A 21,451-nucleotide genomic window follows, 5' to 3' on the forward strand; every position below is an offset into this window, starting at 1 on the left:
AAGACTGTAGTAGTCCAGCAGTAAACTAGTGTTCTGTTGAACAAAAATGTGAAATGCAGTTTTGTTCCATAAGATTTCTCTGTCCCATTAAGGCAGCTTGGAAATAAAGGCCATCAAAGCTGAAGCTGGCTTGTACCTTTTATTATAGGTCTAATGTAACTGATCTGTGACCTGGCTGGAGGGGCAGGAGGATGCTGATCAAATCTTTGTAACCAAAAAAAGCCAGTTAGAGAACAGTGCTTATTTATGAAACTTCCTCTTACAGGCCAGAGTACCTGGGGGCTTTATCTTGTGTGATGAGTAAAGAATTCAGCTTCTGCAGGTTTTTTTTTTTTTAATAGTGGTGGTAGATTTTCATATGAAGTACTGATAATAATGTATTTTAGATAAGGGCTTGTTCCACATAAATACTCCTGTGCAGGCATGTATTTGCATAAAATTTGTCATAAAAGTTAAATAATCCAGAACATGTCCACCTGATGGCTTTGACCTACCTCTCTTTGAATCAACACATTTGCATGGCAGCTTGGTTTTGCAAAATTAGCAAGGTGTGGGCTTGTCTCTGTGCTCTGGGATTCACTTTCCAGTGTGTTGTAGGAAGCTTTTCTAAGGACACCAGATTTTTGCAAGTGCAAGTTCAAATACCAGTTCCTGCGATTCTTCTTTCCATTTCCATTTTCGGGTTGCTGTCAGACAGCAAGGTGGAACCATAGCTTGGTGGCATGATCCTGAGAATCATCAAGATATTTAAACTGCAGCACGCATGTGTGTGATTGTGCAGCCTGGTTGCTCAGGCTGTTCAGCTGCTGTGGCTGCTCGGCTGATCCAGGTGGAGGAAGAAATTGAACTGCTGCTTTTGGATGCCCTTACCTGCAGCAGCCTCTCCTGGAGATGTTTTTGTATATGGAAATGAGCATGGCCTGATCGGGAGAGATAGCTGCACAGGACAAGGGCAGCTGCCGGTGGGAACCCAGCCTCTGCGTGCTGGAGGTCAGCTTGGCAGCACTGGTGCTGGTCCAGGGGAGCTCTGTGCAGGAGCACACACATGTGATAGTTCCCCTCTTGTCTGTCTGTGCAGCCATCACCACCTGGGAAATTGCTGTGTATCACTGCTCCTGATCCGTTGCTTCCCAGTACAGTGTCTACTTTTGATGTAGCTTGGCAGTATGCTGAAGGGCATTAGTGCAGCAGTGGCTCTAAGAGTGTCTTGGGATCACTGATAAAGCCATTAGCCTTGAGCCTTCCCTTTCCCAAACAGGCTTCCCGGTGTGTCGATTGAGAATTGGCCTTAATCTCTTCGGAATTTTGCTAACTAGCAGAGGCCTATGATGTCAGGATCCTTAAACTCATTCTAGTATCTTCATCAACGAGAACTACTTCTGTAGAAAGACATTTTTCCTATGGTTGCTCTGGCCAATGGCTTGCTTGCCATTCCCCTGACTTCAGTGTTTCTCAAGCAGTGTTTTTCTAAGGCGGATGGCAGCCTGGAGGATTGCAGGGAGAGCGTTCATGGCAAGGCTCGGTGCTGCAGTCTTGAGAGCTGCTTTTCGGGTGCTTGAGCTTGTCTGTGAGGGGAGTGGGAAAGGGGAAAGGTGGAAGCCTCATTGAGCAGAAGAGGTGCAGTAGCCTCTGCAACACACTGAAGAGGCAGGAAGACTGCTTCTGCAAATTGCAGCAAGTCCATTGGACTGCATAGTGGTCTTACCTGGGGCTTTGCACTTCTGTTTTAGTCTGAGGGCTTTTTAAGTTTTTTTAATAAAAGAATTTTATAGGAAACACTTGAAGTTCATTTTGCATTTCATCTTATGAAAGGTTACTGAGTGAAGTTAACAGTGCAGACTTTAAGCCAGTGGACCACAAGTTGCTGCAAAAACTATCCTCAAACTAGTACAGGTTTCATGAAATACAGGTATAGGTATGGCACAAGCTCATCGCTTTTGGATGCATGATTGATACTATCCTTGAGAGGATCGCGTCGATATGGGTTTCCCTTGATCTTTGCCATGTGACAGAGAATGTTTTCTGTCTTGCTATTACTTGTATGTACAGTAGCAAAAGCCTTGGGTTTTGCTGTTCCAGTGTTTTGGAGTTGGAAATCCTGTGGATTTCCTAAGGGAATGTGCTTGTTGCTTACGTGCTGTAGGATGTGCTTGGCTGGAGATGATGATTTGGCCAAGAATGCTGCACCAAAATGTTTTCCACATGACGGGCTGCTCCTGCATCAAATTCAGCAGCTGTTTCCTCTTATTGCTATCTTCTGCAGGGCTGTCCTCTGCCAATTCTCTCTCCTCTCCCTAAAGAGAATGCACACCGGTGAGCTGATTCATCAGCCCGGTGATTAGCTATGCTCAAATTAGCCCTTTCCCCAGGCTTCAGAGTATTGTCCAAACATAAACAGGAGTGGATGGTACTAAGGTGTTAGTGTACAGCTATGGTCAGGATTTATCCTTGGCTTTTCTGAGAGTCCTGTTATCCCATTTGGAGGTGGAGCCATTCCTGTCCCCTTTTGCAGGCAGCTGCCAGATCTGCTTAGTCCGTTCCCTACATTGAGCTTTTTGATTTCTTTCGTCCCTGCTCCCCAATTTGGCTGTTCCCTGTTGTCTGCTATTCAAACCCCTAGAAGCAAAGTGAGCTGCCTGATAAAGTTTTTCCTTTTGTTCTGCAGCTGTTTCTTCCCTCTTTGGGGAGCAAACACTGAGGTCCACCAGAGGATTTACAGCTAGGTGGTGATAATGTGAGCGTGTGTGAGTTCTGGTATCTCTCAGATTTCAGGGGCTAATAAATGCTTTTGGTTGGGAGGATAGGTCAGCATGCACATCTAGTGCGCAAGCTGGGAAAGCACAGAAATAGAACAAGAAATTACTGAAAAAATATTCCAGTCTCTAGAAATAATGATAAAGATCTGTTTCACCACCACCTTGGTTAAAATATTGCTCCTCACCTCCCTCAGTTTTGGAGAGCCCTTATAATCTCCTTATGTCAGGGTGAGCCTGGATGTGAGGAAGCATTCCCTCCATCCCTTGATTATCTCCTTTATGTAGGATCTAGGTACCTGTCCAGAATCATGGAGGACAGGAAGGGCCAGGGCAGTAGACATCTTACATGCATGTCTGTAGAGGAGTCCTTGTGTGGGAGGCTGGTGATGGTTCACGGCAAGGCAGAAAGGGGCCACATTCGGGAAGCAGTGGGTTGATCAGCAAAGCGCTTGGTGGTGTTACTTGCCGCAGTGCTCTGACTGCTGCGGGACCCAAGAGGACACTTATACAGAAGAGGTCCAAAAAAATGATCATAAGGACTGGAGCCCTTGTCATCCGCCGTGCTTAGCTGTTGGCTTGCCACCTGACTCGTTTCGGACCAAGCTTGGCTTTCTGGCCTTTAGCAGCATCGGTCTAGCTGTAGAGTAGTGCCTTAAGTAGCAGTGGCTGCATTGCCTGGCAGGGTGTATGCCAAAATGGAGTCCTACCCTTGCCTTAAACTCTTCATGTGGCTTGTGAATCAGCACAAAGTCCACTGGAGAAGAAATAGGCTTCTACAGCAATTTGCCCTGAGCCCATGGGATTCAGATCCTGAGAGGCTGATTAATACTAGCTCTGTGTTTGATAACCTCTGGGTTTCTGAATGTCATGTTTGGAGGAGGAAGGGGGAAAATACACACATGTGAAATGTTCAGACTCAGGATATTGCTCAAACTGGAAATCAAAAGGCTATATGGTATGCTTTTCTGTCCTTATCAGTTGTTCAAATAAATGTGCTAGTCCCTGTTTTTTCTAGTAGTTGTGGTGATTATAACCACAGTAACAAAGGTACATATTGGAGGGAAGGGAAGATTGAAAAGGCACCTGTCTATCAGATTGTTGCAGATGAGTGGAATACATGTCACTCAAAAGACAGAAGCAGCAATATGTTGTATTGAGGTAAAATAATAATTTGACAGAGTTCAATAAATTCAATGAAATTTAACAAAGTTTAACAGTGGTTTACCAAGGTTCAATAAGTTTGATGGCAAGGTGCACCTTATTAATTACTGCATGGAAGAAACATACAAAGGAAAATTGAGTTAGAATCGAGTTAGAATGATTCATACAGAGACTGGAGATGCAAAGGGTAAGGAAGACCCTGCCGTTGGGTCATGAGTTCGGAGTGGACCCCCTTGCTTTCTAAACTCCTGATGGAGCTTAGGTGCATCCAGGTCCAATCTTAGTCTCAGACTTGGACAACGGTTCATGTCTAATGGAATTATCTATTCAAAGTTTATAATAATATTGAGTAGCTTCATGGATTAGTAATGTTTCATTAGTATTAATTCAGCATGCTATCAGTCACTTAACGAGGATCTGTTGGGAGTAAGGAATCTCTCTGCCTTGAAAAAGGAAGGATCTTTTAGTCTCAGGTAAGGAATCTCAAACTTTGAGAGGTGTCCCTGCTCAAGGGGAGGGTCACCTGGCGTGCAGTGCAGCTGCAATTCAGGAATAGCTCAAATTGGGCCCATTGTGATGGTAATATTTACAGAGTGAAGTAGTTGGCTGCTAGTCAAGATAGATGTCTTCGTTTTAGCTCTGGTATCGTGTTCTGTACTTTGGTTATCTTGCATTTTTGGGCTTCAAAACCACCTTTTGAAATATTTTTCCAAGGCACCTTCACTCCCTTGTACGTGAGCCAGGAGCTTTTCAGCTCGCAGATTCACCACAGGGCATGAGGCCTGTTGGTCCTTAATCAGCCTGAACCAAAGTACAACTAGGGGTCAAGTGTATCTGTCACACAGATACCTGAAGCAAAAGTTTATTAAGACAAACAAAAACCCCAAGCAACAGAACCATACTGCAGCGTGGCACATAATACTCCTAATGCTTTTTAGCAGAAGTCGTCTCTTCCTTGCAGTGCCAATGCTGGGCTTTGGCTGGGATTTTGGAGCTGCTCTCTGGAGTCTTCTCTATGGGGGAGAGAATCTCTTTGCCAGGGGAGTCATGGCTGGCCGTGTCTGCGTTAACTGCATGTGCAGTGCAGTAGTAGCAGGCCAGGAGATCAGATTTCAGTTTTACGTGCTTTGTCTACTTAATGTTCTTTGAATTTGAGTTAGCCTCCTCCCTGGACTGACTGTCCTCCCTCTGTGTGTGCTGCAGAGCTCTCTGAAGGAAAGCTGTCCCACTAACCTCTGCTCTTTGGACTGTTGCTTCAGGAAATGTCAAATTGTCCTCTTCCCTGTTTAGCAGGGATGATGCTAGCATGTCACTGCCCTGTCAGTAGTGTCTGTGTAAGCCTCTTGTGGGAACAAACTTTATTTCTCTTCCGGCTCGCTGGAGTGACCTATGCAACCTGCTGCCTGGATCCCCTCTTGACTCTTGAGATCAGTGATGTCAGGGGAGATGGGTGTTTTTCACCATCAGCTGCTCCAGGAGCACACCCAAAAGACCAGACTCTCACCTTCCTGGACATCCTGTTGTTTGGGGAAGAAGGCAGAAGTAAGAGCTTCCTCTGAAGTTTTGCAGCTGCTTTTTCTCTGGCCCTAATGGAGAAGCTTGGTTCAGTAGGATGCTATTGATCTCGAGACAATGAAATGACCAGCAGTGGGCACAGAGCTTTTGTGTGTGAAGAGGCACAGTCAAGGCCTTCTGCCATCAGATGGTACAACATCTCTGCTGTCACCGAATGAAATTTTAGCAGCCTAGACCTTGCGCAAAAGAGTGACTGTTATATGTAAAGTCTCATGACCCTCAGTTCCTACCACTAGTGGTGAGCTGATGTGGGGTGAGCAATTCCAGTCTGGGTGTAGTTATGATCAAGGTTTCCAAGGCTATCTTCCAAACCTTTTACCTCCATGTACTGGGAGTTATCAACAAGATAACCTGGGCCTTTGCCCTCTGTGGATCCCCAGGCAGTGTGAGCAGTATTGATTCCAGCCTGGTGTCTGGCCCAGGCCCGCCAGTAGGTAAACAGTGGGGGCAGCCCTTTGGCAGTCCTGCCAGCTTTGGACCATGGAAGGGTATTTACGGGCCATGGCCTCATATCTTGCCTTACTGAGGTGGAACGTGCTGCCTGGTTCTGCCTGCACAAAAGGTGAGACATGAATATTTCCAGTGGCCTCTGAATCACAGGTGGCTGCTGTGGACACTGAGGATGTGGGTGACCCTTTTCTGAGACTGTAATTTTAGCCTCCTACATCTGCTTCAAAAAGTTGGAGCACCCAGCATGACACTCATCTTAGCACGCTTATCACAGAGGAAGACCACCGTGATCAGTGGCTGAGAGCAGACAGAGTGGAATGGGGGAACGAAATTATGTGCCATGACTTATTAGTGTGTGAACATGTCTGTGCTGAATAAAAAGTAAGAGATTCCCAATGCTACTCTGGGTCTTCTTAACCTGCCCTCCTCGTTTGCATGCCTGTGCAAGCACACGTGTGCGCACTCTGTTCCTGGTGGTGCTCAAATCAATCATCCCTTTTTCTCCCTTTTGATTAGTCTTGACAGCATTTTTGCTGGGCCCCCAACCCTTTGGGACTTCCTCGTGTCCAGGTTTGTGCCTGTGAGCCTTTGAGAAAACCTCATCTGACAGAATGGTTTGCCATTCAGAGGAAGGGGAGTGGGCTTGAGGGGCAGTGTCTCTTTGCTTTGCTGGGGTGGGGAAGGGTAGTCAAGTTTGGCAAGATCTGTATTAGCTGCTGCCACCTCAAGGGTTGGTGAGGGAAGGCAGTGGTACCTAAGAGTTTTTAGGATGAGGATAGTCAAGGAATATGACAAACCATACAGGTGTCCCATATCCCAAGTGTGCCTTTGGGGGATTAGGCCAGGATTATTTTTATTAACATTAACTAGAAGGGCAGAGACCTCTTCTAGAGTTGTGATAATAGAAGTCTTGACAGTCATCGCTATATGGAGCCTGTTGTTACGCTGTGTCTTCTTGGCCCAACTTAAGTACTTAGGTAGAAGCTCTGTGGATTGTGGGGGGATGTGTCAGCTGTCACTGGGGCTGACAGCCTTCCCCTTGCTCTTGCACTGCTGTACCTGCTGGTGTCTGTGATTATGAGGTGGGGACTCTGGATGGAGATGAAGGACTTTGCAGGAGCTGCCACCTCGCCAGGCTATCTGCCCATCTGGCGTTGAGCTGAACCAAAACCCTTTGTGGGGCCTGCTGTAACTCCCTGTGCCAGCCCAGGGTCTCCCTCCTCTCTTCTCTCCTTCTCCCCTCTTAAGTACCCCTTCAGACCAGAGGTGCTACAGTGGGTTGGCCTGCTACTGCATACATTGCCCCCTGCCTGCAGAAACTTCAGGATAAGATGCCTGGGGTTGGTGAAGAGGGGCTGTCTTTGCCTCTAAGACCTCCTCTACATCAGAGGACCTTATGGAGGAGAGAAAAACAAACTGTTTGGTCCTTGCTGTATTGATATAATGCAGGGCTCTGACTAGTTTCCCCGGGTTTGTAAAGACAAATTTCTGCAGCTTAGTGGGAGCAGCGGAAGGAGATGGAAGGCAGTATAAACTGATAGACCCATTTTTGCTCCTCCTGTAAGGGACACATGAAGTTGACCTCCGAATAGGATATCCTACCATGCATGGTAGTTACCTCTTTGCTATGGCCAGTGCTGTAGTGCAAGAATCTGTCCTGCGACCTGCTCAAATTTGCAGCAGGGGAAGGCAGAGAAGCGCGGGGGGAGCAGGGGGAAGGGGAGAGGCAGAGAGCGAAAAGGAAGGAAAAGGGCTCCTCCAAAAATTTTGACCCCTCGGAGTTTGTTTTTTGGTTTGGTGGGCTTTTTTTTTTTTTGGCTGGTCTGTGCTGAAGGGAGATCTAGTTGGGAATATCTGGTGGCCTTTGAGGGCATCCCATCAGTAACTGTTGTGAATCTGCTCTATGCCAGACAACAGCCCACCTGGATCAAGGTGTGACCTAGGCCTGTGTGCTTCTGGGGTTGTGCCACTACGCTGGGGAAGGAGGGGGCCATAGTCAGGGCCTTTGCAGGCTGTGTTAGCAGAATATGCTGCGTGCAGGTGTGCTTGGTCAGCAGGATTGAGAGACGCTCTTGTACAGGGCAAGGAGTGGAGAGATGCTTTCTAGTTTAGCTGCTTGCCATGAAGCAACAGCAATCTTCTGCCCTTGTGGAATTGCTTTTAAAGGCATGACAGCCTTCCCAGTCAGACTGCTGATGTTTGTTTGGCTCTCTGCAGGCCCAAGATCAGCGCTCTGTAATTCAGCTTGAAGACTCATGTGCACACATCCTTCTTTCCTAGCACCAAGTATAGAAAAGCAATGCACTTAACTGGGTTGGAATCAGAGGTGTTAATGCAGGAGGTTGCTGGTGTTGGCCGTGGCGGAGAATGGACAAAGGGAAGTGTCCGTTCCCTGAACATCGATGTTCCCTCATAGGAGTTACCTGTAAGGTCTGGGAACAGGAAGCATAGAGGCTGTGCTGTCTTACAGTATTTCCTGTGTGATGACCCTGGCCCCAGCACATGCACATCCTGTGGTAGGGGGTAGGGTTGATGATGTGCTCAAAGATCTGTTTGAAGATGTCTGTAGCAAGGGTATGCCTGCCATATTGCCCCCATGTTCTGTGGCCTTTAAGAAGGCAACCTTCATCCCCTTGATCTTTGTGACACCCATCACCAGTCCTCTTGCAGTTGCAAGTCAGCAGTCTTGCTCCTTGGTTGGTTAGCCTCCTCTTGCCACTGGAGAAGCCTCATCCCCCTTTCAGCATTGCTTGATGAGCGGTGTTGTTTCCACGCAACTCCAGGTGCCACCGTGCTGGGTCTTCTGTGAGCCTGAAGGAGGTTGATTTTGCCATAGGAAAGGACATTTGGAGGCAGTACAATACAAAATAAAGCTGAAAGAAGTGGTGGCATTCAGCAATGGTGAGGAAGGCAACAGAAGGCAGGGCAGGTATTGAGGAAAGAGAAATGGCACTGAGGCAAGAGAGGCCTCAATGGAAGGCAAAGTGGATCACAAAGAATTGAGAGCTGGTGGTTAACATCAAATACAAAAATACGTTACTTACAGAAGTGCAAAGGGCGCTACTTAACCCTTTGTTTAGCATGAGGTATTCCAGGTATTGCATAAATTTGTGACAGTTGAAGAGTCTCCTACTGCTTGGGATGTGCTGGAGAGCTTTGCAGATGTGCAGCCTGCCCATTGCTTTGGATGCTTGTGACGCTGTAGGTGGATCTTCTGATTTGGTTTCATCCAAAGGGAATCTGGCTTGTGCACACCAAAATCATTCTGTGGTCCAAGTCGCAGAAGCAATAGGACATTCCCTTCAAAAGCAGACTGGTGCTGTGGATTAATGTGCTATTTTAGATCAATTGAGTCTGCGGCTTCCCTGGTGGCTTTGATGCTGGCTATGGCTAGTACTCAGTAGTGCTCTTGCTGGACTTCCCTTGTTGCTTTTTCCATAGTAGGGGCAGGTGCTGGAGTTTGTGCTGGAGTCTTAATTACTCTGAAAGAAGCTATTTTTGTAGCTCATGTGCTCTTGATTGCAGCATGGCTGTCCTGGGAGTGACCTCCCAAGTTGGTTGTTTGGATGTGTCCTTGTAGTCTTGTGTTCACGGCCCATGTTAAGGAACCAGCTCTCATCTGCAGGATGTCTGCCTGGGTCTGCTCAGAGAAGCACATCAGACAGCTCTAGTGCTGAGAAGGGTATGTGAGTGACTCTGTAATTACAAATGGATTATACCTAGCTGCATATTGGCCTTTCAGTGCACAGGTTATATGTGGTCAGTTTGAGACCCGAGTACTAACAAAAAAAAGCCACAAAACAGCTTAATCTGGGCATTAAATAATATAGCAGAAGGGAAGACTGCCAGAGGCAAAACCCAGTTCATTCACAATGCATGTTTCTGGACAAACTTTTCTTGACATGCTTATTCTGGAATTTAATCCATTTTGAAAAAGGGATTATCCAATTCACAAAAGGTAGACAAATTTTCTAAAAAAAATTGTCACGTGAGCTTAATGGCTTTTAATCCAGGAAATAAGAATAAATTGGATATGCTGTTCCTTCTCCACAGATGTACCTATCTTAAGCAAACCCTAACTTTGTTTCTGTTAGAGTATGTGATTTTTGTTTTGTTTTTAATAACCAGAGAGGGTATGCAGCATTTGGTTTCTGTCTTTCAAAGGCTTTGGATATTTCTGTTGCCTTGCTTTGGGGTAATTTACAATGATAAACTATTTTTTGATAGCAGGGGAGGCGCTGGCAACAGTGAGAGAATTTCCATTTTTTGTGAATTTTATGTGGCTAAGAGGAGAGGATTCTTGAATTCAAGCTAGCTATTTCCTTGCCTTTAGTTGTTTACAGAAGACTGAACTGAAACCACAGCTGGATGGGAAACATTTTAATCAGAAGGGAAAAAAAAATAGTTCAAAACTGGATAGGAGGGTTAGGTGGGTTTGCTCAGTTAAAAGCCTTCAGAGCGGCTTGTTTTAAAATTGCGTAAAATTAACCTGAAGTCTCGCTGCCTTCCATAGTGCAATAGTGCAGTGCAAGGTCTTCAAAGACAAATATACAAGGGTCAGTCTGAGATTAAGGTAATTGAGGCACATATATTTTTAACTTGGAAAGGCCTGTATTTTTTTTGAAAAGCCATACTTTTACCTTGTGGCAAGTTGCAGACTGAGGTGATTTGCACTGTATGAAAGTAGTAATAACCTGCCACTGACCAAACTTACTCATTTGATATCAGTGTGTGTGCCGAGATGTTTCTGGTATAGTTTTGTACTCTGGAGTCCCTCACCTGCCTGTTGTTTACCCTGGGATCGGAGAGCTGTCAATGTGTAGGTAATGCCGGTTGGAAAAATACTTGGAGGGTATGGCTGAGTGATGAGACATGTCTGTCTTCTAGGTAGGGAGTATCTGGAAGGAAGACAGAGTCCTTCAAGGTCGGAGGAGAGAGGAGTTTCAAGTTTATATAGAGGTAAGTATTTTACCAGTATCTTCCCATCTGCCCCCCTGCCCTTTTGCTATTTTCATGAGTACATTAAGAGATCTAGCATAACTCAAAAATCTAAAATAACTGTGGGTAGGTAACAGGTATCTTTCTAGAGCAGGAAATTAAAATAGTTAGCTTCAAAATACAAGTTACCTTCCAGTTTTTGTGGATGTAAGACCCTCTCTTAAATTACTTTATTTTCTCTTTCTCTTTTAATGAAAGTTTACTACAACTAGGAGAAGCTTCCTTGAAACAATTGTGCTTTTCCTGTCTATCTGAGGTATCTCTTCCTGCACAAATAACCCACACCTTTGATAACCTGTATCCTGCCCTTGAAAATAAATCCTCCAATAATTTGCATAAGATCAAAGGCACAAGGCTGTTGGGGTAGTGTAAACATGTTGGAGGTAACAGGGCAGGGGTCTTCGGGGCAAGAAGGTAACAGCTATAAGGAAACAGAATAAGGAAGAGATAAGTAGTCTTTTATTGCCTGAATATTGATACGACCTGAGCCGCTGCTGTTGCTGCTGACCTGAGGTTTTGTTGAAGTATGGTGTGTCCTGGAGTTGGGGGTGGTGGCTTTGTTTTGTTTTTAACAGCTAACCCACAAGGTGTCTTGAGTTTTTTGGGGGGTTAGACAATTAGAAATACTTCAAGGTGGAAGTTTTTAAGCATGAGGCTCAAGTGTTGCATCTAAGCAGAATGACAAAAAGATTATGCTCAGGAGTTTGCTTTCTGGGCTGGTTTATTTGTTTGTTGGTTGTTGTTGGTTTTTTTTTAAGCATCTCTTTGAAACCAAGGAAACATTATTCTGTGTACGCTCCTAACCCTTAGACTTGTATGGTTGAATGGGTGGCGGGACGTACTTGTTGCAGTGCTCATGTAGCTAAGATTCATAAAGCAGACTTTCCAGTAGAATATATTTTCTGGTAATGCTTCATCAGAGATCATGGGTTTTTTTAGATAGATATAAAGGAATAAATATAGAACAACTCAGGTGCTAAAAATATCCACTTGCATTGACGTCTACTTTTTTTTCTTTAAAAGAGACCTTTTGGATATTTAGCAAGATGCTTCATATCTGCTCAGAATCATTTTGGCTGCAGTGATTTTGAGGGAGAGACAAGTCAGCTGATCTTAGAAAATAGCTTATCTTGGTTTGATTTAAGAGTGCAATGTGGGAATAGAGCAGATGCTGAGGAAGAGACGATGTGGGTAATGGCATGAGAAGTTGGTTTAATTACTGCAGCTGTAGAAGCTGGGCATTTGCAATCTCAGAGATTAGAAGACTGCTCAGCTCTTGTGTTTATGGAAAAAAAAAAAAGATGCTAAATACCTCAATCAAACCCTAAGATATATATGTAATGGATCTCACTGAAAAGATGGTCCCTTGATAGGAAAGCTGCTTGCACTGTATGGCTTCAGTTACAGTCCAGGATATAGTAACTCTGGCATCCTTTTAAGTGTGAGATGAGGGAATGAATAATTTTCCAAAAGATCTCTAATCTTAGAAGCTGAGATTTTCGTAGCAGGAGAATGATTTACTTCAAAGGGATTTTGAAGTAATTCTCAATTTGCAGATGATCTGCTGCGGACACGATTCCTTGCGCATAGTTAGCCACTCATTACATTCTGAGTAGTCCTTTGAGATCTGTGTTGCGAGAATGAACTGGTGAATCAGTTAACGTGTTTAAATCAGTTTAAGATTCAACTATTACTTCAGTTCCCTGTCATGTAGAACTTCAAAATTTAATAATTTGGTGCCACACCCCTTTATTTACAAACTATGCACACATTTTGGTACCTAGAAACATTGAGATCAGCCCAAGCAAGTGTGTGCTACCCACAGTCTGGTGCTGCCAGAAATGGGTTGTGTGATGCATGGGGAGGAAGGGGTCAGGGCTTTTTGGCATCTCACAGGTTGCACAGCATTGGGCAGCCACTGGCCTACAGCAGGTGAAGCAGACCATTCCTGCAGCCCACCAGGCATTTCAGAGCCATGACCGCATGCCCCCTTCCAGCTGTAGCCTCCCGATCTCCACCGATGAGCTGGGAGCACATCGCGTTGCCTTCCCGGTGGCGTTGCTGCGGCCGCTTCTCCCTTTGAACTTAATAACAGGTCAGATCTGAATTGCAGTTTAGACATAAAAATAGCTGGCACCTGCTTCAAGTCACGCTGGCCAGGGGTGAGCTGGGGCCCTGCTGCCACCCATGCCAGCCCCAGGGCTGGCATGAGCAAGAGCGGTCTGGTGAGGTTTTCTCTGCCTGTTACAGGTGGAGCAGCCCCAGCCACGGGGAGGAGCGTGGACAACCCCTTGGCAGGGTTATTGGCTGGACTCCTGCAAGATTAATAAAACACCCATGCTGTGTCACCCTTTGATCACGAGTATTTTCTGTCTCCTCAGCTGTGTGCTCTTCTATTTGACTTGGGTTTTTTCCTCTGCTTTTAACCTCTAATGTAGCAATTTACTCTCTTACTGTGTTTGACCAAGACCAAGCTAGGACAATGTAAAGATAACGCATCCTCTTAGGAATTACATTATTATTTTAGGTTACAATTATCTCAAGCTTCATCAGGCTTCTGAGAATCTATTATTTATGTATATTTCTGATTAATTAGATATGCTGTTAAGATGGTATTAAAAAACTTTCCTTGTGTAAACAAGGGAAAAAAGACATTAGTTCAAAGGTCCAGTGCACAGGTTCTCCGGAGAAGATAAGCTAGGCCTTCTTTGCCTCGGCAGTCAGCTCTGAAGAATTTTTTTTTGTTTATTTATTTTTATTATCTTATTGTTGGCCACTGTTGCTTGGAAAGGAGTGTGTGGAACATCTATAGGTTTTTTTGAGATCCTGAAGAGCTGATGCATCCCAAATTATCACCTTGTTCACTGCAAAATGGCTTCACCCATAACAAGATTATTTTTTTTTTCCCTCAGGATGTAGGTGTATTTAACTGTTCTTTCCTTGTTTATGCTACTGAATGAGATACGCTAGTTTCACCATTGCCTGTTCAGATCTTAGCTGCAGCAGTTCAGAATTTTAAAGCTTTCTTTAAAAGGCTTTTACTTAATGCAGAATGCTAAGGGCTTTAGGCAGGGAGTGAACTTTTAATTAGTTCAAGTGCTTTATAATAGACTTTATTTCTAAAATGCTATTCACATTCATTAAAGTTCTTAACTAGATTGCCGTTCTAGATCCTTTTAATTTCACTTGTATTTGAATTATGAATAGTGAATAAACAGAAATACGCATAGTTAGTTTAGTCTAACCAGGGGGAGTAAAATAACTACTGAGGAGGATCCCTCAGCTGCAAGTAGCTGCCATGCAGGTTTGTGCCCAGTGCTAGGATGTGGCTGTCTCCTGGGGTTTGCTGGTGCTAGCACTGATAGCCGTAGGCGCTTTGCAAACAACTTGGAAGCTTGAAGGATGTCCAGCATTAAGGCAAAGGTGGACAACAGCGAGGCAGATGAGGGACAGTGCTGGAGAATATTTTTAGCCAAGCCTGCTTGACTCATGACCCTGGTGGCAGTCTCTTGCTAAAAGGGACTTAATGTGGACAGGGAAGGGGTGTGTATGGGTGAGCTCGAGGAAATGACGTGAGTCTGGCGTGCTGGGCACACACAGGTTGCTGGGAGTTTTAATCCTGATGTGACCAACACTTCATATACACGTTTTTGGTTTGGAACCTTACAAATTCAAGGCCTGTTAAGGAAAGGTATTTCTGCTAAAGACTTGCTGCAATTCTCAAATCCCATGAGGTAACTCCTTCCTATTAACTTTATCTGTGAATTCATAAGAAAATGATTAATTTGGAGTACCTGGAAAGTCTGCTTGTGGAAGATCAGAGCATGAGAATTAATGATCAATTGCTTCTCATTAGTGGGTGAAGAATTGTGTTTTGGGATTTCCCACCCCCACCCCCCCGATGAAGGCCATTTAAAGACCTACAGCTCTGAAAGTTACCTATAAATCTGTTGCACACCAAAGAAGACATCAGAGCAATGGGAGAGAAAAGCTGCGCGATGGAGGCTCCCCCCTGAATGCAGTGTGGGGACCCTCAGCCCCAGGGTTTGGGGCAGGGCACAAAATGAAAGCGGTGGAGGAGCACTGTAGTGAAAGGAACGTGCTGCTATAAAGGTCAGCCAAAGGAAATCAGCAGAGCGTGTTTGCAACTGTTTTGGGGTTTTTTTAAGACTTGAAAAGTGAAAGAAGGAAGGAAATTAGGAAATTAAGCTTATCCCTTACCCTACAGATCATTCCTCTGTATGTTTTCCACACTCCACGGCAGAGTGGTCTCTCTATATAATATTTAGGTGCTGAATACAGCACCTAACTATCCTTGTTTCTGTGAAGGCAATTTTTTATGTAGCTTTGTGTTAGGCAGAACTGTGTTCTGCTATTGCCATAGACATTTTCTATAATGGGCATATGCTGAACAAAAGAATATTGCAGTGTTTAAAAGAAAAAAAAATAACTGGAATTACTCTGAACATGACAGACATTGTGGTAGGAAAAACTTATGTTTACAATTAAATAGCCATTTACAAAAATAATTTAGGTTCTCTTTTAGAGCCTACTTCTTCCCAGAAGTCAATTTAGGCAATTCTTTTATAAAGCACAGATGAGCTTGCATCAACATTCAAGATTTATTCACAATTTAAATTTCATTAATAAACCCAACTAAAACCCAAGCACTCCCAAACACAAGGAAATACAGAAACCTTGCCTGAGCCTACTCAAATTCCCCTCTTACACTTACTCTTTTATGCTGGTTTTTTTTTAACCTAGGCCTTTAGTCGGAATTAAGTCATGGCAAAACCTCAGAGGTACCTAGTCTCTAAGAAATTGCAGATAAATTATTAGATTTCTTGGGAGTAAACCTGTCTGGACTGTAACTGGTGTAACATTGCCCAGGACAGGGCACACTTAACTCGGTTCAAAGATGTTCTGCCCTAGTTGTTTAGGGCAACTGTGGCTTTCCCAGCTTACGTCATTTCATATGGCCATGGTTTCCTTTCCTGTATGTCACACTTGAAGCTAGGAGTGAGATGAAAGCTTTCCAACTAAGCGCTATAGTGCTATACAGACATCTGAGTTAACTTGCTGAGGACTTACCCTGTTTCTGGTCTCAAGTATCGGAAGCCTTATAACCTCTTTAACCAAGAACAATTCAACCTCTTCAAATTGGACCAGGATTGTCTACCAAGTCTTGCTGCAATGATCTCGGACATTGCTTGCTCCTCCAGATGTTACCAGCCATTGGCACTGCAGAAAGGACCATGTGCAGGTGCTTCAGCCCCAGCAGTTCACAGCTGGGAAATCCTGGTGGAGTTTGCTGCCTTTAAAAAAATAATAATAAAAGAGAGTCATGGCAAGAACCCACCTTCATCAGGGGTTTAAACTAACACATTGAGTTGTGAATTGGAGCAACTAAGGTGCAGGCTATGAAGGTGTTCCAGCTATGAAGCAGTGATCCCTAGCAGAAGGCTGGGATGGACAAGAGGGGGCAGTAATGTTTTAGGCTGCCACAGCTGAACCTGCTGGAGGATGTTTATCCATCAGAGTCCTGGCTCCGTAGAAGGCGATGGACAGAGTTAGATGTAACTGGTCTTCTGCTGGTGTTCAAGTTCTCTCTCGATGAGTGAACAGAGGACTTTGCAGAGTTATGAGGCCACAGATACATTCATCCACTTCATTCTTGCTTATCTGTTCGCCGTCTTACAAAGAGAAGCTCAAAACTGAAGGGTTTGGTTGCAAGTTGCAGTGGAAAATTAAATGCTTTGTTTGCTGCAGAAGTCTAATTTCTGTCTTGAAAAGGGAGAAACTCTGTCTGTCGTTGGTCCATCTAGGTCAGTAGTCTGGCTTATAATGGATGCCTTGCAAAAGGATTTACAGTCAACACAATGACTGCTATTTGCTCTGTCATATCCTCCTAATTTCCATTTCGTTAATAATTGCGGTCCCTCTCTTTTCAGTCTACTTATGCCACCTGTAACAGCTATGGCAAGAAGGCTCACAGTTCAGTTATGCATTGGGGGGGAAACACTTCTGATTGTTTATTGACATTCTCCTAGTTTTTCCTACTATGAGTGAAGACTTCTTTTTCTGAAAGCACTTTCAGAGTCAATAATTTCCAATTATTGTTAGGGAAGCATTTAGTTTTTAGGGGGTCTGTTTCTAAGAGATGATGGGTACAGTAGTAGGATGGTGGAAAGAAGTAATTTCCTGAAGCTGTTCTTGTTAATGTCAGTATGATTCTATAAGACATTGAGAGAGGTTTGCCATGAAACCAGTTTTACCATCTAGGGAGAAAGTTAACTTGCAATTAAACACACATTATCAAGCCTTCCCCCCCCCCCCCCCCCTTTTTTTTTTCCTAATTGCCATTCCTCCGTCAACATTGGGATATTATCATATGGAAGATGGTCTCTAGGGAATGGACTGAGCTGTGGGTCAAGCAGATAATTAGGAGATTCAAAGATATCGTTACTTCCTATGGTGAGGAAGGAAACTGACCAGAAAATGGATTCAGTAGTTTTATTAAAAAAAAAAAAAGTACAAAAAGGAATGAAATGTTCCATTTGTGAGATGATGCTGAAGATAGAGTTTGTATGTGTCCACTTTTGCATCCTGTATGTCCTAAACGTTGGAGTGCTGAGAATTTTCAGAGCTGTGGTATCAAAGTAGCTAATGGAAACATGGTTTTGGAGGTTATCATACTGAATTCAATGCAAGCTACTATGCAAGATAGAAACTGTGTAAGTGTTTAAGTGCGTGCACATGCATTTATATTTAATTAGGGGACTTTGGAAAAAAATGTGTGTACTTAAATGTGACTTTTTTATTCTCAGTGTACTGCCTAAATATATTTGTTCAGTCTTAGAAGACAACAGAAAAGCAATTTGATACAACTTGCAGTTTCCAGTTCATGGTGTTATATATATATATATATATATATATATATATATAAAATTTTATTTTTTTTTTTTAAAGTGGGCAAGATGAGGATCCTAAATGGGAAGAGCTTCTCTCTCCTTCTTTAGGGCTTAAGTACCTCTTATGCAGGCACCAGTACAATAAACACTCTTAGACCAAAACTTGCTTTCAGGTCCTGTTCTCTTGCGTAACACTGCTGTGCTTCAGTTGCAGCGTTTCTTTCTGGGAACTTTGACCTCAGTTTTATCAGTTTTATTAAAATGTCTGCATGAGAGACACTATACACAGGCAGTGAAAAGGCAAAGATCCCTTTGATAAGCCATGAAGGCAGTGCTCAAGAATCACTTCGAGACCAGAGAACGTGCTTGTTCCAAGGAGCAGCTTGGCTGGAATGATGGGATTTGTTGAACTGTGGCATGCCCTGTTGCATCAGTTCTACAGATCTCTTTCTTGTGGGCTACTGGGAGGTAGGTTTACATGCTGTTCTTGGCTTGCTGAGCTTTTTTAATGCACGCTTTTTATTGCCATAGTTGCATGTGAGGATTTTAATGTAAAAAAAAAAGGCTAACATTATGATATTAAATTAGGAGATATTTGTTTGCCTTTTAGGTATGCAGGAAGATTACGGTAACTATTTACAGGTTCCCTTATAAATCCGCTTCTCCCCAACACCTACCCTGTAACTCACGCACCATGTACCACCTTCCTCTACCAGCACTAAGAACTGAACCAGCTGCTTTTGGTGATAGTTTCATAGACTCTCCAATGAACGTTTAGATAGGACAGCTACAAGAACGGTTGGAGCTATAGAAAGCAGGTACTGTGTTGTAATGTCCATGTCATAACAAGGGCCTGCTTAAGCATGTGGGTTTATTGTCACCAAAAGCTTCTCCCAGAGCTTTGCTGTTCTGATAGGCTCCAGCCTAAACTTACTGCTGGCCAGTTGATACCTGTTTGTTCTGGTATCAGCAGCCTTTTTTGTGCTCGAATGGTTTATTTCCCTTCCTGGTGGTTATCTATACTGTCTTATAGGGAACAATTGCATCCCCTGTAAATTTCCCTGCATCCCTCTGCCATGTGTGCCAGTCTCCGTGCATGCTGTCAGTGCTGAAAATCCTCCTTCACCTTTCAGTGTTTCTAGTCCCTCCTTTTTGAACATGGGCAGCCTCTCTTGTCTGGTATTCGGGGATTTTAGCAGTGCCTCCTATGTACTTCCCTGTACTTCCTATCTCTGTTGGAAACGTTTCTCTGGGTACATCCTAAGATTGCATGTGCGTTTTTCACAGCTGCATCTGGGTGGTGACTCAGCCATTTTGTGCTAGGATGGGCTAGCACATCCAGGCCCTTCTGCTCCAGGCACTGATCATCCTCCAGTGTCTATCTGGGGCTTGTTTGTTTTATATATGTGATTGTGCATTGTATATTAATGACTGTCATTCCACTCTTATGGCTCCAGTTTGGTGGTGCCTGTTGTATAACAACTCAATATACCGTCATGTTCAAATTGCTTCCCAACTTTGTCATCAGCTGCCATAATTACTTTTTCTGTGTGCAAGCCATTAATCATTTAAAAATGAAGCAGAAGACTGTTTGGGTTTTGTTTAGTGTTTTCATTAGTAACTTCCAAGGTGTCTGCAGCTTTTTCTTCCCATGCTGTCTGTCACCATCTCTTTTGGGCAGGATCTTTACTGGTGTCACAGTTCCTCTACCGGTCTCCAACCCTGCATATTTAATGAAATACCACATGGAAAAGTATTAAATAATGTTTGTTGAAAATCTAGGTAGCTGAGACTTACTTCATATTTCTTTTGAGTTATGTCCCTTCAGCAAACCTGTTATGTCCCGATCTCTTTGTAGCTGTATGACTTTATTATTCTTTGTCAGTCTTTGCTGAAATGAGTTCTGTAGCCTTTCTTCTATACAGCAAGTCAAACTGGATCATAAAAGTACTGGCATTAAAGTCTTGAATTGAAACTACATGTTCCACATTTATAGGGGTAGTTCTCTATTGGTTTGAACATGGTTGAATTTAATTGAGTGTTGAGCAGTTGCGTATGTTGTTTTTGTTGGATAGGTTTGAAGACAAAGAGTTGCAAAAAGTGGTGTATGTTTTTAAAATGCTTGCCTGGTCATCTGTTTTCCTTCTCTCTAATGGCAGCGGTGGAAGATGGTACCCTTTGTTCCAAAAAACAGCAAATGTGTTTTTACATAAAACTGGCCTTGGGCAACGTGCCGGCCCAGATGGACTGGCAGCTAGTGATGCCATTAACGGTATACAGACCTAAAGCTGAGCTAGATGGGTAGCAGGCTGAATGGCTAACTGGCATTTCCTAGTACGGTTTGGTTTCAACAGCATGTTTACACAAATTTGTCTGAAGTAGGTTGGAATTGAGCAGTTTTCGAATGGTATGATATCCAGGGTAAATATATACGGTATGAACCTACATGCCTGGTCTTTATTTCTGTTCTGATAAGACCGCCGCAGAAGTCTTTGTTAAGTGTCTGAACGATTCGGTACTGGTTACATCCCGTGGCAGATACCTCCTGGGCATCCTGATAGACACGTACATTTTCCTGTAGACCTTACATCCTGGTTAAAATAAGTTGTAAATGAAGTGGTCTGTGTGAGAAGAGCATTTTTTGTTATTGCGGCTTTAAACTTTGCTAAAGGTAGTGGTGGGTTAAAGAAATGCTTTGTATTAGCTTTTGTGATACATCGGACTGGCGGATGTTTGAAAAATATTTTTTTCTTATTTTTTTATTTTTAAGGAAAACCAGGTTTGCAGTCTGGTGAATCTGAGTTTCTTTGGGGTGGGGGTTTTTTTTGAAGTTTGATTTGTAGATTTCTGCACAAAACTTTGATGGCATAAGGCTTGTGAAATTAGATAACACGCTTTAAACAAGCCACCTCTGGGTAAAGTACATCTCTAATTACTGAGAATAAATTATGTGGAAAGTGAGCTTGTGTCTGAAGTAAATCTTCAGTTCAGTAATCTAAAATTAAATAATGATTAACTTAATTGCTTCAGGATCATAAAAACTGCTCTTAATAAAATATAGGGATTAAGTATGTGTTTTGGGAGTGGATAATTGCTTCTGCTTCATTTTCAATAACTTCTATCAAGACAAGGTTTGTAGGTAAAAGAAATACCTTTTGTTATGATGATTAGTAAAGCTAGGAAAAGTAGGCTAGTTCTTGAGCATGCAAGCCCTTTCGCCGTTCTGAATAGAAGCTGCAATTTCACTACTAAAATATAAATTAGAATCATAGAATAGTTTGGGTTGGAAGGGACCTCTACAGGTCATCTAGTCCAACCCCCCTGCCATCGGCAGGGACATCTTCAACTAGATCAGGTTGCTCAGAGCCCCGTCCAACCTGACCTTGGATGTTTCCAGGGATGGGGCATCCACCACCTCTCTGGGCAACCTGTGCCAGTGTTTCACCACCCTCAGCGTAACAAATTTCTTCCTCATGTCTAGTCTAAATCTACCCCCCTTTAGTTTAAAGCCATTCCTGTTGCAACAGGCCCTGCTAAAAATTGAGAGTACTTGCCTTTAATTTTGTAGATACATGCCAGTTAGACCCTCTGAAAGCAATA

General features: G+C 43.5%; 1 protein-coding gene across 7 annotated transcripts in view; it reads left to right on the plus strand.

The window, feature by feature from the left end:
* The window catches only part of AGPAT3 (1-acylglycerol-3-phosphate O-acyltransferase 3), a 108,018-nt gene that overhangs the window by 30,476 nt on the left and 56,091 nt on the right, over positions 1-21,451 (plus strand). For 4 of the 7 annotated variants that reach the window (XM_076354885.1, XM_076354877.1, XM_076354861.1 and 1 more), the window contains exon 2: positions 10,830-10,901. The exons of the other annotated variants lie outside the window; for them this stretch is intronic. The gene's annotated coding sequence lies outside the window, so the exon portion shown is untranslated. The remainder of the gene's footprint in view (positions 1-10,829; positions 10,902-21,451) is intronic. 7 annotated transcript variants of the gene reach the window in all.

This window comes from Aptenodytes patagonicus, chromosome 1, assembly GCF_965638725.1.
Source record: "Aptenodytes patagonicus chromosome 1, bAptPat1.pri.cur, whole genome shotgun sequence".
Lineage (NCBI taxonomy): Eukaryota > Metazoa > Chordata > Aves > Sphenisciformes > Spheniscidae > Aptenodytes > Aptenodytes patagonicus.